At 43.6% G+C, this 23,894-nt stretch overlaps 1 long non-coding RNA gene across 2 annotated transcripts in view; it reads right to left on the bottom strand.

Moving 5' to 3' along the window:
* Positions 1-23,894, bottom strand: part of LOC128627886 (uncharacterized) — a 114,172-nt gene that overhangs the window by 13,538 nt on the left and 76,740 nt on the right. Inside the window, exons 2-3 of one of the 2 annotated variants that reach the window (XR_008392185.1) lie at positions 13,137-13,173; positions 9,803-9,871 (exon numbers count right to left, since the gene is read on the bottom strand). This is a non-coding gene — a long non-coding RNA (uncharacterized LOC128627886). Of the gene's footprint in view, positions 1-9,802; positions 9,872-13,136; positions 13,174-23,894 lie in introns of those variants that run through there. The other variant, XR_008392184.1, reaches the window with a different exon arrangement.

Genomic DNA, 23,894 nt, shown 5'->3' with positions numbered 1-23,894 from the left:
TCAACTCCTACATACTACATGGATAAATTGCAGGATGATGCTTTATATGCAGTATTCAGCCTGGTTCTCGAGCCACTGGGAGCTGCTTATTAAGTGCCACTACCCTAGTAGCAACAAAGAGCCCGTAAATAACAACCTGATTGCTAGTTAGACATCTACCTCCTCCACATGCTTTGGAAAATTAGTTCCAGTCACATTAGCATCTTTCTTTTTAATGTCTTAACAAACTAAGAGAAAAGTGGGGAACTGCTCGCTCCTAGCACATGTCCATCGGACAGTAATAGGAAGATGTGGCTTTGCTCTATGGGGTCCCCTCTGAACCTGCTCAGCCTGGTCCACACTCCTGGAGACAAATCCTGAGTGCAGACGACATCTCTTCATCTGCGCTGCCATGTACTGCTTGGAGCCTGTGGCTTCTTTAGGCAGGCAACACTGCCCAGCATGTCAAGGGCAGAGCAGCCCTGGGGGGCAGGGCCGGGGCATCTGTAGTCAGGAAGGGCCCTGCAGTGCCATGATGACTGCTGCTGCCTTGGAGATGTGGCTTCCTGCTCGCAAGCAGTTGCAGGAAAACCAGCTCTTCCTTCCTCTCACAGCAGTGCATGTTTTCTGACAAATAAGGAGTACAATTCTGCCAGCAGTTCAGAAAACCTGACCCTTTGACAGCCTCTGTGGTTGTGCAGATGAGCAACATAGCACAGGCTGAAGTCCCTGCTTCCCAAAAGAAAACATGTCTGCCTGAAATCTCACCTTCCCACCCCCACAGGTAGCCAAAAACTTAAAAGTCAACGTCTTGACCATTTTTGCAGAAATGACAGCTGTTCAGGATATCCATGTTTAACCCACACAAATGCAATGTCTCTGTGAGACACCAGACTTCTTTCCTCCTTCCGAGTGGGCTTAATAGGAACCACACGAGAGTGAGGCCTGGGGTCAGAGACCCTGCTCCTAGCCTGGCTCACCATGGACAAGCTGGCGATTTCTCTGAGCCATTGTGTCCATATCTGTAAAATTCGGACCCTAAAATGCCTTCTGCAGAAGTGAATAAAAAATATATGAAAACAGGTATGAGGGACCACCTTAGAAACTCCAAAACCAAAATATCATATTAATAAACTACAAAATTCAGCCAGAAGATGTATCCTGTTCTTCTGATGAATTTAACAAAGTGAACACTTGTGGCTTTTACCAAGTTTTTAATAGGGTTTCCAAATGTAATAAATAGCTTGCTGAAAATAATACATAAAAATTGGCTGTGCAGAGGACTAGGGAAAGGAAGTGGCAAATGTTTTGTTAATTTATAGAGAAGTAAAGAAGGAAAAAATGAAGACGTGTAAGTTCAAGACAAACCTAAGAGTGTAACAAAAAGATTAAGCAGAACTCAGACCAGAACCAATGGCTGGAAAATGAATGACAGAAAAGAAGTTCTGTTTCCAAAGTCTTATCAGGGTCGAAATAAAGGGAATCAGTAGTGTCTTTACCTTCCCTCCCAAACTGCAGAACAAATCAATGCAAGGCATTTGTCAGCAGCGGGGCCCAGTGCCTGAACCCATGGCTAGCAGGAGCCGGACCTCTAAAACAAGTTGCTGAAAAGATTACAGGGCACATTTGAAAAAGGGCAAAAAGTCTCCCTCAGACAACCAGTCTCCCTTTCTTGTGGATTCTGCTTTGCAGAGTGGCTCCGATGCTTTAGTCTATGTTTAACCTGTGAAAGGGAGAGGAAAGTCCTAGAAGCTGCTCAGCCATGCCCACAATGTCTGGTCCAGTGAGCAGGTCTGCCTGCTACTAGAAAGAAAACTCCCTCCAAGTCGGATGACCACAGAGTCCAGTTCCACATGTGTCTCATCCCATCTACTTGATATCCATTCCACAGGGATTCGCGATTGGAAGTCCCTATCTCTCTGCTCTCACTCTCAATCCTTCTTCTACATCCTCCCGGGTCTTTTCTACCCCTCAGTTCTCCTGGATGGTACTGACTACTCCAGGGGGGTCCAAAGTAAGGTCCTGGAGGTCATGTTGAATATGGGCCTCAAATTCTTCCCTCATAGTGGAGCATCAGAAGGAGGAGCACAGTGCTTTCCTGCCACACTGATGTTCTTACAGTGAAACTTCTCTGGGCATCACACTAACAAAGTTCCTGTCTCCATCACATCTGACCACGCGCCTCCTCTCACCAGCATGGGCAAGGAAGAGGCAAGTCCCACCATACACTCCTTAAACACATCCTGTAATTGTAGCTTCAGGCTTTGTCCCCTTTGGGTCACTGGCAAGTCACTGTTTGAGGCAGGGCCCCCCTTTCTAATGTCCACAGGATCCTGACCATAGATGCGGCCAGAGTTCCCTCTCCCGATGGCCCATCGCCAAGGAAAAACTGCTCTATTTTTATTTAGAGGTCCTTAAAAATAGTGTAGGAAGCAAAACGATGGACTAAATGGCCTCTGGACATCTAGTCTAGGCTCAGAAAATTCTGACAAGTTCAGAAATGTAGGGACTGAGAGGGCATTGCACAATAAACCCCTGTTCAGCATTTGCTGCTGCAGGCTGATGAGCTGAATTAATCACTGTTCTTCACAATCAGCTAAGGAAAATGGTATTTCCTTAAAAAAAAAGAGCTATTGGCAATGGCTGTAAATTGGTTTGTTTTATGTGGAAAGATGCCTTGTTATAGGTTTTCAGCTAAATGAATGCTTACTTTGATGTGTCTTACAACAGAATTTGGAAGTGACAAATATATGAATGGAACAAGATGGGCAGATAAATAGCCATCTCTTCAGTCACACTGAGGCACCATGAAGAACAGCCAAAGAGTAAATCTTGAAGCTGAAAAGTTAAAATCATAATCCTAACAACAATGACTAATGTTTATTGAGTACTTACTATGTCATAGACACTGTATTAGATGCACTATTTGCCTTATCTCACCCAATACATATCCAAGCAGGACTGTTTGCTACTGGGATCTGCCAGAGCTTCATCAAAACCACAGGCTGGCTCGTGGAGGCCAGTCAGGGCACATGCTGGTCTCGGGGGGGGTATTATGTTTTCTCCCCCCCCCTGTTATAACCACAGGCCCATGTCAGTGGTCTAAATGCACCAATTAAAAAGCATATCGCCAAAGTGGACCAAAAAATATGACCCAAATATATGCAGTCTGCAAGAAAACCACTTCATCTTTAATATATTTTTTATTTTTTTAAAGATTTTATTTATTTATCTTTAGAGGGGAAGGGATGAAGAGAAGGAGAGAAATGTCAATGTACGGTTGCCTCTCATGTGTCCCCTGCTGGGAACTGGCCTGCAACCCAGGCATGTGCCCTGACTGGGAATTGTACTGCGATCCTTTGGTTCGCAGGCCTATGCTCAATCCACTGAGCTACACCAGTCAGGTCAAATATATATATATTTTTAAATTACAGCTGACATACTATATTATATTAGTTTTAGGTGTACAATCCAGTGATTAGACATATAAGTTCTGAAGTAATCACCCCAATAAATCTAGTGCCCATATGATACCATATGTAGTTATTACAACATTATTGATTATATTTTCTTTGTTGTAATTTACATTCCCATGACTATTCTGTAATCACTGGTTTATAATTCTAGTCCCTTCACATTTTTCACCCAGTTCCTCAACCCCCTCCAACCTGGCTACCATCAAAATGTTCTCTTGTATCTATGAGTCTTGTTTCTGTTCTGCTTGTTCATTTATTTTGTTTTTTATTATTATTTTTAATATATTTTTTATTCTCATCTGAGGACATGTTTATTGATTGGAGAGAGAGGGGGAGGAAGGGACAGAGGGAAAGAAGCATTGATGTGAGAGAGAAACATCAATCAGTGGCTTTTTGTGTCTTGTACATGCCCTACCCAGGACCAAAACCACAACCTAGGTGTGCTCCCTGACAGGGAATTGAAACTGCGGCATTTCAGTTTACAGGATGATGCTCCAACCAACCAAACAACACTGGCCAGAGCTATTTTTGTTTTTTGATTCCTCATATGAGTGAAATCATATGGCATCTGCTTTTCTTTGTCTGGCTTATTTCACTCAGCCCAATACCCTCTAGGTCCACCCATGTTGTTGCAGATGCCAAGATTTCATTCTTTTTTATGGCTGAGTCATAATCCATTGTCCATATGCACCACTATTTCTTTATCCAATCACCTATAGATGAATACTTAGGTTGTATTCATATCTTGGTTATTGTAAATAATGGTGTAATAAACATATGGATGCATATGTCTTTACTATTTAGTGTTTTGGGTTTCTGTTGATAAAACCAAGAAGTGGAATTACTGGGTCTTTCTTTGTCTCTTGTTATATAGCCTTTATTTTAAAGTCTATTTTGTCTATTTCGAGTATTGCTACTCCTGCTTTTTAAATTTTGATTTCCATAATATTTTTTCCATTTTGATTTTTATAATATTTTTCCATCATTTTACTTTCAGTCTGTGTGTGCATTTTAACCTGAAGTAAGTCTCTTACAGATGGCCTATGCAAGGGTCTCATTATGTTATCCATTCAGCCACACTATTCTTTAGATTGAACCATTTATCCCATTTGTATTTAAAGTAAATGTTAATAGATATGTATTTATTGCTACTTTGTTATTCATAATTTTAATCTTTCTTTTCCTTCTTCTTAACGATGACCCTTTAACATTTCTTGTAATACTGGTTTGGTGGTGATTAATTCCTTCAGCTTTTTCTTGTTTGGGAAGATCTTTATCTGTCCTTTAATTCTAAATGATAGCTTTGCTGGGTTGAGTATCTTGGTTGTAGGTTCTTGCTTTTTATAACTTTGAATATTTTGTGCCAGTCCCTTCTGGACTGCCAAGTTTCTGTTGAGAAATCAGCTGACAGTCTTTTGGGAGCCCCCTTGTAGGATAACTAAATGCTTTTCTCTTGCTGCTGTTGGGGACCACTCTGTGTTTTTGGAGATTGTAGCCTCTCGAAAGCAGGCTCTGAAAGGGGCTAGGAAGTCTCCCTGGAAAACCAGGTAACACAGGTGGCAGGCATGACCAGACTCTAACATTGAGTGTTTCTGTGGGAATCAGGCCTGATAAATACATTGTATCCTTTGAAGCTTGCTTTGCTTGGTATAGCCCTGTCAATATAAACCGGCCGTTTAAGTTCAAGGCATAAGGAGTAAACTCCTTATCTCATGAAACACGTCTTAAAGACCCTCCGGCATCAGCATGACTAACTGACCCTGACCTATGACAAATCTCTGTGTTCCTTCAATTATCATCTGTAGATAATACCTGTTTTTGTGTGACTATAGCCTTTTGACATGGATTGATGAGCAATTCATGTATGCTCTGTATACCTACACATACCATTCCCAATAAAAGCCATTTGAAAGAAGGGCCTGGGGCATTCTCCACCAAAGGGAATTGCCACCCCCTTTTCCCACCAGAACAGCAGGACTGTGTATACTTGTGTATAAAATGCCTTATTTCTCATCTGTGGCAGCTGGGAGGAGCTCCATCCAGTAGAGCTCCTCCCACAGCTACTTTTAAGATTCACTCCTTGTCTTTAATCTTTGGCATTTTAATTCTGTGTCTTGGGGTGAGTGTCTTTGGGTTTATCTTGTTTGGAACTCTCTGTGCTTCTTGGACTCTTCTATTTCCTTCCCTAGATTGGGAATGTTTTCAGTCATTTGTGGCAACTTCCGCCAAGATGGAGGCGTAGGTGGAGGCACTGTACCTTCTCGCACAGCAAAGTTTAAAAACAACAAAGTTTTAGCAACAAAAACATAGCCAAACCACGGAAAATTGAACTACACAGAAGTCTGACAACAACGAACCCTTCAGCCAAACTGGTAAGAGGGGCAGAGGCAGCAGCAGAGTGGGGTCGGGCAGGAGAGATCCACCAGACCGACCCAGGTGTGCGACCCAGGTGCGCCAGCAGCTGTGGACGGATCCCAGGTGTGGAGAAACAGGCAGACCCACTGAGGGCTGACCAAGGTCACACATTCACGCGCAGATGGACTGGTGAAGGAGCTGGTAGTGAGGCGGACTGCACAGGCCCCAGCGGCAAGAAGCAGCAGAGGGAACCGCCATTGTCCCTCTCTGACCCTGCCCCCACATACAGCATCACAAACCAGCGACCTGGGTGGCCCTGCCCTGGTGAACACCTAAGGCTCTGCTCCTCATACATAACAGGCACGAACAGATCAAAACATGGCTCAAGCCCTGGCTGGCGTAGCACAGCGGATTGAGTGCGGGTCTGCGAACCAGACAATTGCGGTTCGATTCCCCATCAGGGCACATGCCTGGGTTGCAGGCCAGTTCCTAGCAAAGGCCAGTTCCCAGCAAGGGGATGCACCAGAAGCAACCATACATTGATATTTCTCTCCTTCTGTCCTTTCCTTCCCTTCTAAAGATTAAATAAATTTAAAAAAAAAAACATGGCTCAAGAACAACTCAGAGCCCCAGAGCCGATAAATCTAAGAGATGAAGAAATAGCCAAACTTTCAGATGCACAGTTCAAAACACTGGTGATCAGGATGCTCACACAACTGGTTGATTTTAGTCACAAATTAGAGGAACATATGAAGGCTAAACTAATTGAAATCAATGGAAATACACAGGAAACCAATAGTGATGGAAAGGAAACTGGAACTCAAATCAAAGGAGTGGACCAGAAGGAGGAAAAAAATGACCAAATGGAAAAGGATGAAGAAACAAGAATTCAAAAAAAAATACCCATTTATTTTAGATTCCAGTTTAGGCCAGCATTAGTGAGTGCCATCTTTCCCCTACCATATTGTAGGAGAAAAGTCGGCAAGAGCCTACCTACAATACTCCCCCCTCATTCATTGCTCTGCTTTCTGTGCTTTCAGTTACCCCCAGTCAAATGCAGTCTGAAAACATTAAATTAAAAAATTCAAAAAGCACAATTTGTAAGTTTTAAACTGTGTGCTATTCTGAGCAGTGTGACGCTGATTCCTGCTCCACCCCCGGGACAGGAGTCAGCTCTCCATGCTGTGCAGTGAGTGCGTCCACGCTGCACACAGCAGCTGTAAGTCGCTTAGTAGCAGACTTGGGTCCACTGTCCAGGTGTCGCAGTGTTTGTGTTCAAGCAGCCCTTATTTCACTCAATAATGGCCCCAAAGCCACTCATATAATTTCAAAATGGTATGTTGTTATATGTTTTATTTTATTATTAATTAGTATCACTCTCACACAGGTCTAATTTATAAATAAAACTTTATGATAGGGAAAAAAACATAGTATATGTAGTGTTTGGTACTATTGGTGGTTCCTAGCATCCACTGGAGGTCTTGGAACATATCACCTGCAGGTAAAAAGGGACTACTGTATTGGCTTTTTTTCAATAAGGATTAAGAAAAAAAATTTAGCAGGGGCTGCTACAGTCACCCTTTCTCTTCACACCCCCAATCATAATGCAATATGAACATAGTAATTTAAGAATGACATTTTAGGGCATGAAGATGTGGTCTGAGAGAACAGTAGCTGGCACGGAGTTCTGAGAATGAATGATATAAAGGAAGGTTTTTGGTTTGTTGTTTGTTTGTTTGTTTTTAAACCCATCAAGAGACTTGAATTACCCTCTTAATTGACAATGTCATGTGAAAGATTAACAGCTTGAGATTCAGGAGACCCAGGTTCTGGCTGCACTCTGTTCCCAAAAGCTCACAAGTGACCATGAGCAGGTTGCCTCCATTTCCTTTGCTGGTCCCTCTGGTCCACCACACATCTGAAATATACTAAGTCTACATCTTTTTATTAGTGTTAATTTGTAGTTTGAACCATAGCTGATGACTATGGACTTGTGGTGTCTTGGTGACTTGTATTGTATCTCTGTTGTCTTTCAAGATGAGGCATATTAAATTAGGAATCCTTTTGTAGTAAAAACAACTTGTGAGTCATTTTGCTTAAGGGTGTTCACCTTTACAACAGCAGCCCCAAGGCCTAGAACTTTGTTCTGTGAACCTGAATGCCAACAGTAGGGAAGTTTAATTACTGTGGATGAACCCAGTTATGCGCTGAAGAGCTCTTCTGTCCCCCACTACTGCTCCCAGATATCTTACAAACCTTCACCAGCCAACTTCTGCTGTGGGGGCAGCTATGGTGAAATCAGCCCCTCTGGGCCTTGATCTGAGGGAGTGCCCTGTCTGAGATGCTAGAGGAGGGAGAGTTTCTAGTGCTACCATCCCAGCTGCAAGGTCAAAACATTCTTTTTCCGAATGGTCCTGTTCTATGCAGTGAATAGGCACTGGGGTAATAGGGTGCTATACTTCAGTTACACTGTGGCCTGATCTGCTTGCATGGCCTTTTGTAGATTTGCGAACACTCTGCTGAACAATGTTTCTATAAAAATAGAAATGTGCGGCTGCCAAAAAACTCAGAAACACGTTAGAAGGTCATTCTTCAGTGATTTGAGGCAGACTGATGGTGCAATATTTTAAAGTTACCATAGCATACCAAGTTTTAAAATAAGTCATGTGCCCTACTTAACTCAGTTCCTCTCTATATTTGAGTGATCTTTTAAAATGATGAACATAAGTGAAACTAGAATGAACCCACCAATAGTTTTGAATTGACTGTGCTCCTAGTCCTACCATGGCTGGAGTGCCATTGTGTTCTCTACCAAATCTTATTCAGTCATTAAGATCTCATAAAACAACTATGGGACATTTGCACAATGGAATGCTACTTGGCCATAAAGAAAGAAGAAAATGTTTCCCTTTGCAATAGCATAGATGGACCTAGAGAACATTATGCTAAGTAAAATAAACCAGTCAGAGAAATACAAATACCATTCACTCATATGTGAAATCTAATGAACAAATTGAACTAACAAGCAAAATAGAGAGAGACTCAGATAGAGAGCAGGATGACAGCTAAGGGGTGGAGGAGGTTATAGAGTGAAAGGATTGAACAAAAAAGAAAAAGGACTCGTGGACATAGACAACAGTGTGTGATTAGGGTGGGAGGTATAAGAGAACTAAATGGTAATGGAAAAACATACAGTTAAAAATGCCATAAAAAAATCTCTTTCCTTTTTCTGTGATTTCTCCTTCTTTGAATATATATGGAATCCCTTTTATTAGGCAATGTCTTGTTCTGTAATTTTTTTTTTTAGTTTTATATTTTGAGATAGGTTTTAAATCCCATGAAGGTAGGAGTGTATTTTATGCTGTTTCTGCATTGTCAATACCATTTAGCTTAGCGTTCTGTGTCCAGATAAGAAGCTATGTTTCTTAAGCTGGGTTGAAAGCAGTATCACACAGTAAAAAAGGTACAGTTCTCCAAGAAGACATACAGTACTTATTGTACATGCACCTAACAATAAAATGTCAAAGTAAGTGTCATAAAATCTGATGAAACTGCATTGAGTAATAGATGAACCCACCATCATAGCTGGAGACTTAAACATCTCCCTATCAGTAATTGAGGAATCCAAGAGAAAGAATATCAGTAAGGACATAAATGTACAAAACAGCACCTCAATCAACTGGATCTCTCTGATATCATAAAATACATTATCTAACAACAAGAGAGTATCCATTCTTCTTAAGCTCACAGATAAGATTCAACAAGTTATATTACATTCTGGGCCATATCACATGCCTTAATTTAGAATAATAGAAATCATACAAACTCTGCTCAGACCACAGTGGAATTAAAGTAGGAAGAACAGAAGAAAAAAAAGAAATATTTCTGGAAAGATCTTAAAATATGAAGATTAAACAACATACTTGTAAATAACACATGGGTCAAAAAAGAAGCCTCAAGAGACTTCTAGCTTTAGCCATCCTTGATTGAAGCTTTAGTCGTTCCATTTGGGCTCTGGTTTGGATGCCGATATAAACTTTACTAGCTGTGCACCACAAACACTTTAATGAAAAATGTATTTACAAGTTAAACTCCCAGGCCCAAGATAAGTGGATCAGTCTTGATATCATAGAGACTGATCCACTTGTGGATCTTCACAAAGAACCACACACACACAAAAAAGACGTAGGTCAACTCAAGTGGACATCCACTTGAAAATGGTACCCTAGTCCCACATTCCAGCTGATATAGCTGTGGCCCAAGAGCTTGCTGCTGGAGATGACATCATCTCAAGTGACATCACACCAGCCCAAGATCTCATTATTGAAGATAACTTTGCCCTCTGTGCCAGGGAAGACTTTACCCTAAACACTCAAACCTTCAACCCAGCAATGGCCAAGGACTGCTTCTCCTAAGGTGCTGACAATTTGGATAGGGGACATTTATTGCTTTCTTTCTTTGATACTAAGGATTGCATTATGATTCTTGAGCTTACTTTCTACTTAGCCCATGGTCTTGGTATATTCCATGCTCTCTGCTAAAATGTACACTGTTGTAGACCGCTCTACCTGGTTCTAGGAATTGTATCTCTACCCCTTGTGGCTAAGGGCGAGGGACGGACAACCTTTGGAATGCCAGCTGCAGGAGATAAAGCCTGTCTCTGGTAGCAAATGCTGCCTCAGTTTCCTCTACCTGCACCCAAAGCTTGGTGGAAGTCAATGACAGGTAAGACCCCTCACACCAAGGGGGCAACCTAAGCCAAACTCGATCACTTGGGAGGCCTTCATGGAAGGACTCAGGGGGCTGCAACAAAGAGCAACGGACTCTCCCCGCCCCCCCCCCCGCCGGCTTTGACATAGCCCAAGTCCCCTTGTTCTCTGGGAGAAGTGCTTCCTGGCTCTAATCCCCTTAAGCATAAATACCTGATGGGGAGGGGTGCAGCTCCTTGCCTTGCTAGAGCGTGTCCTGGGGGAAAAATCTGGCACCACAAAGACTTCCGATAAACCTGTGAGATCTGCTCTGCTAAGAGTGCTTTCATTCATATGTTAAGGGTTCGAGCACCAAACCCTAAAACTCTGTTCCTGATAGACTCTGAAGCCCTCAAATTTCTTTGAAATGTTATCTACTGTTTGATCCTTGCCGCCCTGTATTCCTGTGTATTACAACCCAATAAAAGGCTCTGGAGAGGGGGCTTGAGGCCTTTTTCTCCCCAAAGAAACTGGCTGCTGCTGGCCTTTTTCCCCTGAGAAACTGGGGAAAGGCCTCACGGCCTTTTCCCTCTGGGAAAATGGCCTCTTCTCCCTAAGCAGATCACATCATATCTCTGTCATATTTACTCTCATCTGTGGCATGGGAGGGCAGGGGCAGGGCTTGAGAGGAACTTCGCCACCACAGTACACCACATTTTCCCCTACCTAAAGGGATATCTGGTAGAGTCACTACTATCAGTGTCATCCTAAAGTTAATAGAGATGATTGCTTTCCTCAGGAGGCATGAGCCTCATATCAGTCAACTCCTTGAACCCTTGAAGAAAGAACTTCTAATTTCCTAGTGCCTTCTCCTACTTCCTCTCCAGCCTTCCACCAAGGTCTCTGTAAGAGTCAAATCATCACAAAGCCAAATACATTAATCATGTCTTTTATTTTCCGTACTTTGATGCTCTGACATCTGGAAGCTTGCTGATTCTGAAAGGACTATCCCTCCCAAGGGTTAGCCAGTTCCTAGAGATAATAAATAACTTACTCCAAGAGCATAATTTTCCAATACAAACCAACCAATCCAGAGACCACACTGCAACCATCCAGTTTATTAGGCTCTCACACTCTGGGCCACTATCTACCTACCCTAATCTCCCCAGAACCAGGTATCAGACAACTAGACAGATGCCAGAGAGTCCCTATGTCCCAGAACTTGTTGAAATAATTTGCCCTAGCCAATCCTAAATCTGCTTTCCCTATTTCACCAATTTCTTCTCAAAGAAACCACAATAAGGGCTCTTATCACAACTCTGGTGCTTCCCTATGTGCCCCCCCATGGTGTGGCATGACCCCTTCTCCTAGGATATGCAAGTGTAATAAACTTCTTTGCAAATGACAGTCACCTGCTAATCTGTTGGCCTGCATTCTGAAACAGCCCTGTGTTTACCTTTCTCTTTGACAGGACTACTTGGCTTGAAAGTGAATGGCTTTCAGTCTGTAACCCCATTAGGACAGGAATGCTGTCCAGGCCCAGGTTCCTGGTACATGATAGGCATATAACACATGTATGATTCTTGAACTGAACTAAACTTATAGTCAGAGTTGGTCCACCCTCTTAGCCATTTGGAATTGTTCCCCTTCCTCTGACCCCATTCTTAAGCTACTGTGGCCGAAACCCCACGTGGCATTGCCAGTTTGAGTCTCCAGTGTGAGGCAGCATGTGGGAGAAACAGCAGAGGAATGGAATTTCACTGCTCTCATTTCCAGTTGGTTCTGGCAGGAGCTCAGAGGTTCTCATTACCTAGGTTATTTTATCATCCTCTGGGACTTAATTACTCATCTATAAAACAAGGCCTGTGATCTACGTATTTTCTGAGACAGTGCTATCTTGTAGAACTTCCTGTGGTGACAGAAGTCTTTTGTGGCTGTGCTGTCCAGTATGGCAGCAACTAGCCGTGAGCAGTGACTAAGAACTTGAAATGTGGCTCCTGTGACTGTGTGGGAAGCTTGACTCTAAGATCTCGTCCACCTTTGTGATATCACTTTCCTTGTGTTTCTTGTCTGCCATGAGCTGACAAGAGTTGCCTGTAACCCCAACCACTGAAAGTGCCATCCAAGCAAACAGCCCCTACTGCACCCCTACTTCTGCCCGGGTGGGAGGAGGCGAGAGGGAAGAGGACATCCAAGCAGGTGGAGGCTGCTGCATCTGCTCAACTAGTGGGAAATGTCTGTTTGGAACACAGACTCACCGCCATATAGGGACCTGCGCCCCAGGACACGTAAAAGTGGGAATGCTGCTGTGGCCGTGGTTCTCAAGTGGGGGTGACTTTGCCCTCAAGGAGATATTGGCAATGTCTGGAGATACTTTCTCATTGCCACAGATTATGGGGAGGGGGGATGCTATTAGCACCTAGTGGTCCAGGCCAGGGACGCAGTTAGACGTCTTACAATGCACAGGAGAGCAGCTCCTGGCCCCAACAACAAAGAATTATTCAGGTGCCTCAAATCTCAACAGTGCCGAGCCTGAGAAACCCTGATGTATTGCAATGCTTCCTCTATAACTGCAAATCACTGTATGTTTCTGGATTCCTGAAGCCGAAGTAAACTTTGAATAAATAAAATGGCTTACCTTTAGGACAATTTCATCAGTCGATTTTCTTTATGAACTAGAAAAAAAAAGACATCAGTTGGTACGGTTTTCCAATACAGTTTTATCTGAGTTGGGCCAAATGCAAATAGCAATATATGAAGTAAAAAAGGAATCAGTCATAATTTGTTTGACTATATTGACCAACCAAAACGATCTTATATGAAAGAGATATTTTTCCACTTTGTCCTTTCATAAGTGTGGCTTGCTTTTCCTATTCGTGTATATATGTATGCATATATTTGTACATGTTTTTAAATGGGCTATAAATTTTAATTCCAACTTGGCTGTTAAAATGCAACTTTGAAGAGAGTTCAAATGGTGGTGTAGGAAAACTGTGAACTTCCTTCCTTCCGTGATACAACAAATCTACAGCTACATATGGGATAATTTTCCTCTGAAGAGGACCTGAGAGTTGGAAGAATAGCACCTACACAACAAAAGAGAAAAAAGATGCACAGAGAGAAGTTCTGTCTTGCCTGGTGCTCCACCTCAGCTGCAGTGTCCCATAACTGGGAGAAAAAAATTTAAAAATTACAGAACTTCCCCTCAAGGAGTAAAGGAACTGTGTCACATTAGCTACACCAACCATTGGGTCAGGCACTAGAGACACAGACAACCAAAGTGTCTGGTCTTGAAAATCTGCGGGGATTAAGCCCAAGAGAACCACAGAATTGTAAGGAGAACCCACTTTTAAAGGGCCCATATACGGACCCCCTTACTCTGAGATCCAGTGCAAAAGCTTTGAAAAGCGTCTAGAGCTAAGTGAGGGAAAATCACTTACTAAACTTAAAGCGGCTGCTGAAGAGGCAGAAACCTGCTGGCACTTTTTCTGGGGGTAGAAGAAAGGGGCACCAGTCTTCCTGTCTTCAAACCACGCTTCATGTTTAAAGAGCTTTTTCTACAACACAGATCATGTCATTACGTCACTCTCTTGCTAAGAATCCTTCAGTGATGATGCACCTATTGAGACAAGAGCAGCTTTTTCACTTAGCAACAGGCTTCTCTCTCTTCTTCTCTGGCATTATAGTCAATCCTCATCATTCAGATTCCATATTGGCCAGCTTGTCTACTCTGTAAAATGTATTTAACCCCCAAGTCAATACTCTGTGCATTTATTCACAGACATGCACCCAATCTCTCAGACCCATTCTGAACCTCTTTCAGCCATGCCAAGCAAGACACACTGGATCTATGGGTTCTTTCCCACTGAGACCAGCTAGGCAGAGAGATCAGAGACTGACGCAACACAGGGGACTGGGGAAGAAAACCAGTTTCCTCAGTCTTGAGTGGGGGTGCCAACAGGTGCCCCCCACTTCCCAAACCCCTCTGGCCTCAGTGCAAGCTAATCAGCTGCGGCAAAGGTGGCTGTGGAGAGGAACCTTGGAGAATGGGAAAACTGCTTTTTGACCTGTTCTGAATTTTCTCAGTCTCACCAAGCTACACTAGACCTCTGAGTCCGTTCCCAGTGAACCAAAAAGTTGTGCATCAAGGGGTTTACTGGGCTATGCCCAGTTCGGCTAGCAAACAAACCAGGGGCTGTGGAGAACAGAGAGGTTTGAACTATGTCTCATGCAAAGGCAGTGGGCTGAGAGTTAGATGGGCAAGAGTTGAGCACCTGAGATTTTTGGCAACCAGGCAGGAACCCCACACCCCCATAGAGTACAAACCTCTGGGAAGGGAAAGGCCCAACACCCTCTTGCAGAATTTGCAGACACCACATCTAATGGGAAGACTCTGCTGAAGAGTCTTGCCAGGCTCAAGATCCCCTTGCTAGGTGCATTTCCACAGGGGAAAGTAAGATAAATTCCAAAAGGGCCTTTCTGAATTTTTCTCAGCCCAATCAGTCACACTGGTTCCCCAGGTCCTATCGCACTAAAACAAGCTGGGCAGAGAGAGTAGAAATTGGAGCAACAGGAATATTCATGGGCCCTACTCATCTTTGGCTGTTATATGGAGCTGCATCAGTGCCAAGCAGGAGAGAGCAGGCCCTTTTACACAGGTCGGTCCCTCACATGAAACAGAGAAATAACTAATCAGAAACTATACATTATTGGAAATAATATGGGACAGTACAAGATGTGTGGCCCAGCACTGGGGGAACACAGCTAACATCTTCCCTGAAGTATGAACAGTGCCTCCCAGGGGAGATCTAGGGGTCCTATCCTCCTGATTGTACCAGAAGCCCTTTCCGAAACAGATGGGTCAGTGGTGAGTCTAAGACTAATGGCAGGACTGCAGATAGAGTCAGGTAGGGGTGGTACCTGCAGTGCTTCCCACCCCTGGGCCTTGTGCTGACAAAAAGCCAGCAGTGCAGAGCAGTGAGCTCCATCCCAGATGCATCCATGCCTGAAGGAGACATCCACAGACTATAGAACACTTGTAGCCTCGAGCAGGCTGTCTAGAATTAATAGGAACAGCATCTGACATTACCAGAGACATATCCAGCAGGAGAAGCTAGCAGGCAAACACTAAACTCTGCTGAGATAAATTACCCCTTGTTTTTTCTCATCATTTGCAATAATTTTTCTTTCTCATAGCTTTTAACATTTTTCTTTTTTTCAATTTTGTTCCTATTTCCTCAAGAGTTTTTTCATTTCAAATCCCATATTTTACACTTGTCTGTTTTTACTCCATTTTGCCTTCTTCCTTCCCCTTACTATTTTCATTTTAAATTGTTTTCCCCTTTCTTTGCGTCGTTTCTATTCTTTACTCTTCTTATTTCTCCTCCCTATGTCTTCTCAAAATCATATTTTCTCCCTTTAGTCACCTCAATTTTTTTGAGATAATATTCTTATTCTTTCCATCTTTATTAATCTGCCCATTTGTCAGAGATATTGCTGCTACTGCTGTTTTTCCTCAATTTTCACGATTTTTTAATTTCAAACCTCATAGTTTACTCTCCCCTTTTATTACTTCACTTTGCCTTCTTCCTTCTGTTTCTTCTTTAAATTTTAAATTTCTTTTTTTTCCCTTTCTTCTCCTTGTTTCAATTCTACACTATTGTGATTTGTCCTCCTGTTACACTCTCAAAGTCATTTTTTTTTCCTTTGGTCATCTCATACTCCTTTTTACTTTCTCACAAAATTCTTACTCTTTTTCCACCTTTATTCATCTTTGCTCATTGACATTGATGGTGTCGTAGGGTGGGAATTTTTCTGGTGTGTGTTTTATTTTCTGTGTCGTTTTGTCCTGTCAGCTCTTATACAATAGCATGCAAGACATGGTCGGGGGTGAGACTTGCAGTCAGCCAGCAGAAAGGATAACCAACCAGTGAATGAGCCAATAACAATCAAAACCCAAATACAAAAGGAAAGCCCACATGAACTGCATAAAGGGTACCCCTAGAGCATCCAGCTCAGGAGATCAAGGAGGCTATACCACTGAGTCTAAGAGAACTTCTAACCCAGAAGTCCACCCCATGAAGACAGAGATGTGTGGTGGTATCTCAATAAGATTTTAATTTTCATTTGCATGATTATTACATCACAGATTTACCAAAAACTTGTAAACCTCACTTCACCTGTTTGACATGAAATAACTACTGCTTTAGGGTTTAAGTTGCCCAGTGCTTTATATATTAGTAAGCTATAGAATAACTTGCTGGACTTTAATAATTATTAACTGTCATTATTATTAAATACAGTCATGTGCCACTTAGCAATGGGGATATGTCTGAGAAATGTGCTGCTAGGTGATTTCATCCTTACATGAACATTACAGCATGTACACACACAAACCTAGATAGTACATCCTACTGCCAATTGAGAGACTATGGTAGAGCCTACTCCTTTCTAGGCTACAAGCCTGTAGACCACATTACTGTACAAAATAGCATGAGATTAAATCAAGTGCAAGAAAAATAACACAATCAAGAGATGTAGTAAACTAAATGTATGAGGCTGCTACCAGCATAACACAGCTTACTGTTTTACAGAAAACTTCAGTAATGATAAAAAGTATAGTATAGTAAATACACAAAGTAACAATAAAAAGTATAGTACAGTAAATGTATAAAACAGTATCAGTCCTTTATTATTATTATAAAGTATTAGTACTGCATATAATTGTATGTGCTATACTTTTACAAAACTGACAGTGCAGTAGGATTGTTCACATCAGCATCACCACAAATGTGATTAAAGTTTGTGCTATGACATCACTAGGTGATAGGAATTTTCAGCTCTGTTATAATCTTATGGGACCACCATTACATAGGTGATTCCTTGCTTACTGAAATGTTGTTATGCAGCACATGGCTAATTAGGACCCCAGTCCGTGGGATCTGTTTGTTGTGCCTGCAACAAACAAATTCACATGGACCAGAGAAGTTCTGTGGAGAAAAAGGGACGGTGTGGCTGTTGTCTAAGTGAGAGAGAGGGCCTAGACAAGTTTCTATTGCTTTTCTGGGTACATTACATTGAGGATGATCCTCATTTACTATGTACAGGTTCACTGTAGGTGATTAACTTTTACAGATAACAAAGGAAAGAATGTTGCTAATTACTTCAAAGAGAAGGATGTTGCAGATCAAGGGGAAAAGTGGTTGACCTGGTTACACTCCATACTTGGGAAGTTTAGCACAGATTTTAGGAAAGTTACTTTAGAAATATGCAGTAAACATTTGCTGCCTCAATCCAGAGTGAAAGAGTTTTAGCAAAAGCAAGCCTCATAGCAGCGTAGGTACAATGCAGGCCTGATTCCCCACATGAGAACTTGTCCATGGGTTTGGCGCCTGTTTGCCAACCTCACTCCCCATCACTTTTCCAAGTCAGGGGCTGGGCTACATTCACCATGCCACATGGACAGGTTCCCTATACATGACTGCACGAGAACAGATTACCACTATAAAACTAAAGTATATGTTTATGGCAGTCTATTTGAGTCTTACATTTTACTAGTATGCCAAATATTTTATTTCATAATAAATGTGTTATCCGAAGACAGACTCCAACAACCCTTCTACTGGAGCAGGCAGGAAGCTGCCCAGACAGGGAACTCTCTGCCTGCGAGTCAGTGCCTGAAACTGAACTATTTCTTGGGCAACTGAACATAAGAGTGGCTTCCAGGCAAATCCAACTGCTGGCTGTTGCCCTGTGGGTCCAAATGTCAGATGTCTCTGTGTCCTTCCCAGTGAAACTGCCCTCTGGCTCCATTCCCAGTGCTAACCTTTGCTATCGCGGCCCCCAGTGCCACCTAAATAGAAAGCAGTTAGGATGGGGGTGAGGAGGGGGTGCATCCAGTAGTTACACAGAGAAAGAGTCAGGGGGCCAGGGAGGGGGAGACATTTTGGCTACAGAAGCAGAGTACACAGAATGTCAAACATAGAGGCAAAGTTAGGCAGTAGCTCAGAGGGTGAGTTTACGGCCTGTTTAAAATAGAGTGATGTTATATGAGTGGAAATTGTTCAGGCAAATGACAGTGTTTGAATTTTGGGCTGGTATCCTTTGGCTTGGGAAATGATGGTGCTGTCCTCTGTTGGCCCGATCTGGGCTCCGATGCACTGAGTAGCAGGGTTCCCTGACCCTAGCAATCTAGGCCATTGCCAGTTCTAGGGATGGGTGGTAGATGTCAGGTTGTATGTGACAAGCTTTCCAGAAATCTGCCATTGAGACCACTGCCAGCAGGGTGCCCTCTCTGTGCTCAGAGTGACGACAGGAAAAAGAGCCTCGTTCGTGGGCTTTGGGGGTTTTAATGGACCTCCTTTAGAGGAACTACCTTGTGAGAAATGAGGAATCTGCTGTGGAGAAAGTAAATGAGAGCTGGAAGTAGGACGGGGGCTTTCACACTGCCCTGGGGTGAAGGGCTCAGGTGGATGCTGGCTGAGGAATAACGAGTCCTTTGTGATGGACACTGGTAACATGCAGGGCTGTGGGGCCTGCGGTCTCATCATATATCATTGAGGGGTTCCCCCTCACTCCATTTTACTCAGAGGAAATGAGAATGGGAGAGAAGGAAAAAGGGTAAAGGAAGAAAACTTAATGGACAACAAGACCATTAACTATTAAAAATACTATCACAATGTTACCGAATGGAGGTCAGGGGTGAGGGGGCAATATTTGGCCCACTGAGGGAAGCCAAAAACTGTTATGGAAAACAGGGGCCCCTCCCAAGGATGGTATACTAATACCTACTGGGCTCGTCTGTTCACCGCCAGAGGAAAGACATCTCTCAATGCCAGAGATTTGTGAAAAGGAAAGGAAAGGTTTATTTAAAGCTGTACAGACTTAAAGTAGTGACCCAATGTCCCCATTAAAATATCAAAGTCCTTTAAGATAACCACAGATGCCCAGAGCACTTCCTTTCTCCCTGCCAGTGCGGGGTACCGTATCTCAGGAAAAGAAGCACATGTCCATGTTTCAGGCTGCTGGCTTCATCAGCTGTGTCGCCGTCCAGGCAGGATCTCTAATTACTCCAAAGCCATGTGGCACCTTGTCATGGTCTACTGGCAAGAGTTCTTTGTACCCGTTTTCCAGGCAAAGTCTCTCCTGCTTCCCAGGCCATGTGACCAAAGGGAGCACCCCAAAGCTGTGTGGGCCTCTTCTACCAAAGCTGCGGGGGTCAGCACTCTGACCAAAAGCATGTGGCTTTCTTCTTTACCTGGCTGCAGAGGTCCCCATTCTGACAAAGCACATGGTTCTCTTTCACTTGGGCAAGAGGGGGTCCTAACTCTGCCCCAAACCGCATGGGTCTCTTTTCCTGGCTGCAGGGGTGTACATTCTTCCAAAACCATGTGGCTCTCTCTTTCACCTCACCAAGAGGGGTACTCACTCTGCCCCAAACCGCGTGGCTCTCTCCAATGGCTGCCGCATCTGCATTTAAATCCCCAGTCCTCCTTTGCAGTTCTATTTCTGACTCCTCCCACAATCAGTTACACCTGCCAGTACTCCCATATCCTCCCAGCTTTACTGGGCTGCCATAGTGAGTCTGGGCAAGTGTGGTCCCATGGTGTGGAGTCAATCAACCCCAAGTTCTCATGCAGGCTCTGTAACTCAGGGGACCTGCCCCCAGTTACATCCTGGGTAGAAGCCACTCCCTTCTCCCTGGCTCAAAGCATGGCCACAGCTGTTTAACATATCTGTGAAACCAGTTAAAGGTTATAGACACGTTAAATGACCATTCCACAGGTTAGCTGCAAAACTGTTGCTATGCAAAACAGCTCTCAATGGCCCTGCTCCATTTGTCCCCTCCCCCAACTGACACCTGGGGGGTGGAGGCGGGGTGAGGACATCTTAATATTTCCTGGACACCCTGAGCTCTGGACCCCATTCCAAATCCTTTTTTTGGAGGGGGGGTTCCCCTCCTGGCTGCACCCTGTTACAACAACACATAACTCAAGTAGTCAGTCTTACAAAAAGAAGGGGAAAGGGAGAGAATGGATGATGTATTTTACCTTGTTGGTAATTTGCTAATTACTGTCTAATCTCACCATTTAAATGTACAATGTCCCATTCCAGCCCCTGGATTCTTTGTTCTTTCCTGGCAAACGAAAGGGGAGGCATAGAAGTTAGGTCATTGGAATTTTTCAGCATGCTGTTTTCTGGCTATGTAGCTGGAAATCATGGACAATAGTGAGCTGGACCTGGGCAGGCCACTCAGCAGCTCTGAACCTGAGCTTTCAAATCTGTTGTACATAAAAACCACCTCTGCCTACCTACGCGGATGAGTTATCGGGAGGACAAGAGGGGTTCCAGGTGTTTTGAGTTGCTCAGTGGAAATGTATCATGAGAGGCTACTTTACATATAGAGACATATTTGCATATGTGAGAACTGAATTTAGCAGCTAAAGAGTTACTTTCTTTAAAATGTCTACTAATCAAAATAAATAAATAAAAATATTATCAAGGGATTATTCAAACTCACAGCTTGCTTGAAGTTGGAGTTAAACTGACATTTTCAATGTTCATAGTGTTGACAAGAAAGACCTGGTTCTCTCTGACGTATGTAAAGAATTACAGATCACAAGTCTATTAGCATGCAATCAGTTTATTAGTGATCTGTTCCCATGGAAGAGACTGGGACTGGGTAGAATAGGGGGTGAAAGGCAAAGTTTCAGGGCAAAGCCGGGCCACAACAGTTAAGATCAGCTGAAGACCAGGGTGGCCTGAGGCCAGGTGGCCAGACAGCAAAGAGACAGACAGAGTCATTTGTCAGAGTGAGTCATTTGTTCTGAGAGCTTCCATAGTATGTGGGAGAGGAGAAGAAGTTACATATTGATTAACAGGTAAATGCGGTGCCAGCTTTCTCAGGGGGATGTGACTACCCAAATTTAGGTATGTGTGGGGGTCTGTTAGCCCCAATCCTCATCTTGCTCCGGACTCAATTTGTTCATCTTGTTGCAGAACAAATATGTGACAGAAGGCAATTCATTAAAGTTGGGGCGCTTCCCAAAGTTATTTGTGGGCTTTTTCTGTAAGCATTAAGGGACTCCCTCATAAAACAAATATTGACCAGAGGTGGACAATTAACCAAAGTTATTTATGGGCTTCTTCTTTGGGCACAGTGGGCCTGTTATCGAACAAGAGGTCCGAGGGAGGGGCAATACAATATTTGGCCCACCTAGGGATGCCAAAAACTGCTATACAGGGGCCCCTCCCAAAAAAACAAAATACTAATATCTACTGGGCTCTTCTGTCTGCCGCCAATTGGAAAGACATCTCTCAATGCCAGAGATTTGTGAAAAGGAAACAAAATGTTTATTTAATGCTATTCAGGCCTAATGCCTCCACTAAAATATCAAAGTCCTTTAGGGTATACACCTACACCCACACAGCGCTCCTTTCTCCCACTGTCCCAACTCTGGGTACCGTAAATCAGGAAAAGAGCACACGTCTGTGTTGCAGACCGCTGGCACCGTCAGCTGTGTCACTGTGCAGGATATCGAGTTAATCCAAAGTACTGTGGTACCCTCTCATGGTCCACTGGCAAGAGTCCTTTGTACCCAGTTCCAGTCAAAGTCTCTGTTGCTTTTCAGGCCCCACAGCCAAAGGGGGCACCCCAAAGCCACGTGGGCCTCTTCTACCAAAGCTGCAGGGGTCCGCACTCCACCAAAAGCATGTGGCTTTCTTCTTCACCTGGCTGCAGGGATCTCCATTCTGGCAAAGCTGCGTGGTTTTTTCCCTTTCATCTGGGAAAGAGGGGGTCCACACCCTGCCAAAACCACGTGGCTCCCTCTTTCACCTCACCAAGAGGGGGTCCTCACTCTGCTGAAACCGCGCGGCTCTCCCCCATCTGGCCAAGCGGGGACCCTTCATGTCTCGGAGCCAGTCTTTTCCAAGCTCTCACCCAGGCCATCTCACTCAGGAGCGCAGCCCCTCCTTACATCCTGAGTCCCAGCTCTTCTCACTCAGGAGAGCAGCCCCTAGTTACATCCTCCTGAGTCCCAGCTACTCCCTTCTTCCTGGCTCCAAACTTGGCCACTGCTATTTAACATATCTATGAAACCAGTTAAAGGTTATACATATGTTAAATAATCATTCCAAGGTTAGCTGCAAAACTGTTGCTAGGCAAAATAGCTCTCAGTGGCCTGGCTCCATTCGTTTCTTCCCCCTGGGGGGAGGGGGGAGGACATCTTATATGTCTCTCCAATATTCCTATACACTTTGAATTCTGGACACTATTCCAAATCCTTTTTTGCTCCCCCCCCCCCCCCCGGCTGCACCCTGTATTAGGCCCTCTCTCACATTCCAGGTCCTGGGATAAAAGCACAGTTTCAAGGCCTTCTTTCCCAGATAGTGGAAATGCTACAAAGAATCTGAAGGACTTCCTTTTTTCTTGTTAATATAGTGTTTCGTGTGATGTTGGAACACCTGGCAGTATTATCAGACCAGGCTCAGGACTACTGAGTTAGCGTGTGAGATGTGTCTCCTCCCTCCTCCCTGCCTCGGTTTACTATTCATTCTACCTAAGTGGTAAAAGGTGTTTCCTGGCCACTAGGATGGTAGACACTGGCCAGTAACAGCAGCACAGCCTCAGAGTTCTTCCTGTGCTGTCTCCTGCTTCAAAAGTGCTAATGTGGTCGCTTAGGGCCCCTCGTTCATACTTGAATTACAAAACTGGTGCAGGACTCAAATACTTTTGACCTCACTCCGCTTCTTTCCATCCTCTTCATGGTTTTAAAAAATACTGAAAAAACAGATTGAATACATACTATTTGAGTTCCATGAAAGAAGGGAACATGTGTGTAGTGTGTTCATTGCTGTATTCCCAGGGATTAGAACTCTGTCTGCCACCTAGGTGGCCCTCAGTAAGCACTGACTGAATAAATACTACTTTCCACGTGGCCTTGCTTCAGACCTCTAAAACAAAACAATGTTAATAGCTTCAAAGAAACAGCAACTTCTTTTGAGGTGAAATTCTATAGTTAGGAAAAATATTGGTGAAATCTAAGGTCAAAATCAAGGTACGTTTAAGTGTTTGAAAATTTAGGAAGTTTGCCACCTACATACTGCAGGAAAAAGGGGCCACACACTAAACCTGACAGGCTCAGGGGAGGCCTGCACGGCGGCCTCACAAACTCGGAGTCTGAAAGCAACCACACAGGATGGTCTGAACATAAAAATTCCTAACGAAAAGCGGGTCATGGTGGGTAGTCACATTCTAGGCCTGCAGCTTCCTTGACAAAAGTCAGTCTTTACCTTAAATGAGCCCTTCTATTGTCTTTTTGCATCTAAGATAACAAACCTTTGAAAAGTCAGAGCAATCTTCTTTCTCAGACCCTCAGGGCACAACCACTGCACC

This window comes from Artibeus jamaicensis, unplaced genomic scaffold (assembly GCF_021234435.1).
Source record: "Artibeus jamaicensis isolate MK-2021 breed Jamaican fruit bat unplaced genomic scaffold, CSHL_Jam_final contig_482, whole genome shotgun sequence".
In the NCBI taxonomy this organism is placed as follows: domain Eukaryota; kingdom Metazoa; phylum Chordata; class Mammalia; order Chiroptera; family Phyllostomidae; genus Artibeus; species Artibeus jamaicensis.
Note: the sequence above shows the minus strand (reverse complement) of the source record. Positions and strands in the feature narration are given on the sequence as shown.